At 39.0% G+C, this 3,280-nt stretch overlaps 1 protein-coding gene across 1 annotated transcript in view; it reads right to left on the bottom strand.

Annotated features, from left to right (window-relative positions):
- NUMB (NUMB, endocytic adaptor protein) overlaps positions 1–3,267 on the bottom strand; it is a 105,555-nt gene extending 102,288 nt beyond the window's left edge. Inside the window, exon 1 of the mRNA XM_025211983.1 lies at positions 3,220–3,267. The gene's annotated coding sequence lies outside the window, so the exon portion shown is untranslated. The remainder of the gene's footprint in view (positions 1–3,219) is intronic.
- Positions 3,268–3,280: the final 13 nt, after the last annotated feature.

Raw genomic sequence — 3,280 nt, 5'->3', positions numbered from 1 at the left:
CCCCCCCCCCCCACCAGTCCTCCCTACCTCCTAAAATGATATACTTTTGCATTAGGAAACAGCTATTCTAATTTTTGGTACATAACACAGATCCCAGAAGTGAAGGTACTTTCTGTGTATAAGAAATTAAAGGATGACATATTAAGTGGATATCCCATTCTCCCCACAAAATCCCTCATAATACATTAAAAATAAATAAATAAATCAAACAATAAATACACACACCTTTGTATTGCAGTACTAATGTGAAAGCATTTTTTACAATATTAAAAGGTACCTAGAATAAACTGCATAATTTGCACACACAAAATCCCTTATCAGTACTAAGCAGCACTGTACTCTACAAAGAGCAACACAGATGCATGGAGAGCCTTTTTTTCCCCCTTTAATCTTTTCATTAGAAAAAAAAGACACCTGTTCTACAACTGGTGTTAGTCAATGCTTCAGCTAACATACCTCGGCACTTGCATTCTGTTAATAAGGATCCAAGCCATTTAGTGTGGTTGGTAACAGATGCATAGGTTTTAAGCAGCACACACAACCCACAATATAGAGATGATTAAAAGCTTTGTAGCACTGCATCTTTTTCTAAAAAAAACCCAAAACCCACACACAACCCCCCCCAAAAAAACCAAACAAACAAACAAACCACTTTACTGACAAAGAAACCTCACCCTACCCAAAATGCTTCAGCTACAACCAAAAGCCATAACTGGGAGAAAGGGAAAAGGTGAGTCTTCCCTGCTTTTTGTTACCATACCATAAGCCCAGATAAAGAAATTATATAAACCAGGTGTGTTCAGTTCCTAGCCCCTGCTGCCACATCTTCTGGTCCGCGAGGGTCCCACAGGTTTGTGGCAGCTCTGCACAATAGATCAGGTGCGCAGGACCACAAGGAGCCCCTGAGCAGTCCTGGCAGGTGGAGGCAGCGCAGAACCCCCAGAACTTGATCCAGCCTGAAGACCAGCACCATGCCCCACCCATCTGGCCCACAGGGGCCAAAAGGTTGAGCACCACCGATATAAACAAAGTCAGTAATGCTTAGGACATGGATATATTACTATCATACCTCTAATGTCACCCAGAGTGCTGCCAAAAGAGCCCAGCAAGACAGTGTTACTTCTACAGCTTACATCATAAATCTGTGACTGGACACTTAAAAGGATTTTCTGAATTTCTGGATGCATCAGTCTAGTAAAAACAATACCTTAAACTGTCAGTTTTTTTCTAAAGGGATGAAAATATAAATGGACTCATTTTCAGTGCCAGTAGCCTACAGAAACCCCTCTAGGTTATCAGGAGTATCATTAATTGTGGAATATGGAAACTTGCCTCAAGCCCTTCAATCCCAAGATTTCAGCAACAGTGAAGGCTGTATTCAGGGAAAGCAACTTTTAAGAAGACCTAAAAATAGTGTACCCTGGACCTGTCAAGTATTCCAGCTTGAGTTCCTACAAGTTACTTTCCTGCAATAAAAGGTAAAGTCAACTCTATACAAGTGCAGAGTAAAAGCTCAAAAGAAAACAAGGGAATGCCAATATATTTGTGAGGAGGGAAACCTGGAAATAAAGCTCAACTGTCCAGTAAACTGAATTTTACCTATCATTTCTTTGGGAACATACTGCCAGTTTTGTTTTGGTTATACCATGTTAATACATGTATAATGTAGCAATGGGTAACATGCCAAAAGATTTATACTCCTAAAAAGATCTCAGAAAAGCACTTTTTCTTTACAGTTGTCAGTCCCTGCTGAATGATATGCATGTTAGGGATGCCACTGTTTAACATATGCTTAAAGTTAGTCATTTAGCGTATGTTACACTCGAGGCAAGAAAAACTGGATCACAAGCAGGGGGTGAAGAAATTACAGGCCAAGTAAGTTTATTTTGTATTCCATTAGTTACTGTGCTGAACTAGAAAAACTGGTTTTCGACAGAAAAATAGCAGCTTTTCTTTCTCACTTGGCATACAAGGCTTCTGTAAGCCAACTCTGCCAATATGAACAGGGCTTCTGACATATTTGAGGATAACACAATGGAATACCTCATTTGTAAAATTCTTTGCAATATATTTGGCAATGACAATTTTGTATCGCATAACAGAGTATAAAGGTGGTGGTTCCAATCATCTATGTTAAAACCAACAACAGAAAAACATTAAAGAAAATATGCATGCACATGCGCCATACTAAATTTGAGCTCAAGCAGTTTACAGATATTTTTTTAAACTGCACAGAAGTGACTTGTGAATGTTTGAGGGGGGGAAAAAAACATATTATATATATTAATTACCTAAAAGACAAGATTAAGAACACTGATACCTCAGGGACAGGGAGTAAGAAATACTACCAGCAAGAAAGAGGCAAGAATAGGCTATGCCATATTTTGATCTGTCAAATGATTTTGTTCTTTTACATAATGAATGCAAGGCATGGGATGACAAAAAGCAGACTTCAATTCAAAAGGACTTTTTATAAGGCCTGGTACCTCCCAACCTGGAAAACAGATAGGAAGCAAAACAGGAACACTGTAAAACAGGAAACTGCAGGGAACCCAGATCCATTTGCCACACACCAGAAGTGAGCTCCCCGGACAGCAGGTAGAAACAGACCACTTGAAAGCAATTCCACTCTTCCTCCCTGCCTCTCCGGTAGCAAATGAAGCTGGCTGCATTAACAATTCACATAAAGAGGACTGCAAGGTCAGCATCAACCCATGCATCTCTGTTGCTGCTGCAGCAGCTGTGCTTAAAATCCTAAGTAACAAAATGGATACTCTGCATCACACTCCTCTCTCCTTTCCATTCCCCCAACAGTACACAGGGGAAGACAGTTATCAAAGAGAAGTCAGGAAAAATGCAAAACAACAGAAGATAAACATATCAGGAAACAAATAAAGAGAAATTAAGAAAAAAAAAAAAAAAAAGAGGGACAGAATAAAGCAAATGGGTCTGGAGATAGCTCCATCTTATCATGCCATCTGCCAACTCATCCAAGAGAAACGGATTAAAAAAGCAACTAGCTCCAGTAATACATCTTAATCTTATTGCAGAGACCAAAAACTATGGGCATAGACATGAAATAGTTGCGGTTTGTGGCAATAAAAAAAAAAAAATACAATATTCCTAAGGAATAGAAACAGCAGTTCCGTTAACATTCAAGTATATAAAAATTGAAGTTGAACTACTGTAAAAAAAAAAAAATCCTGAAGTGTTAATTGCCTTTGTGACTGTTTTTGCATGACAGCTGCATGCCTCAATTTCTGCCAATAGCTGTTGATGC

This window comes from Alligator sinensis, unplaced genomic scaffold (genome assembly GCF_000455745.1).
Source record: "Alligator sinensis unplaced genomic scaffold, ASM45574v1 scaffold381_1, whole genome shotgun sequence".
Classification (NCBI taxonomy): Eukaryota; Metazoa; Chordata; order Crocodylia; family Alligatoridae; genus Alligator; species Alligator sinensis.
This window is presented reverse-complemented; position numbering and strand designations above follow the sequence as displayed.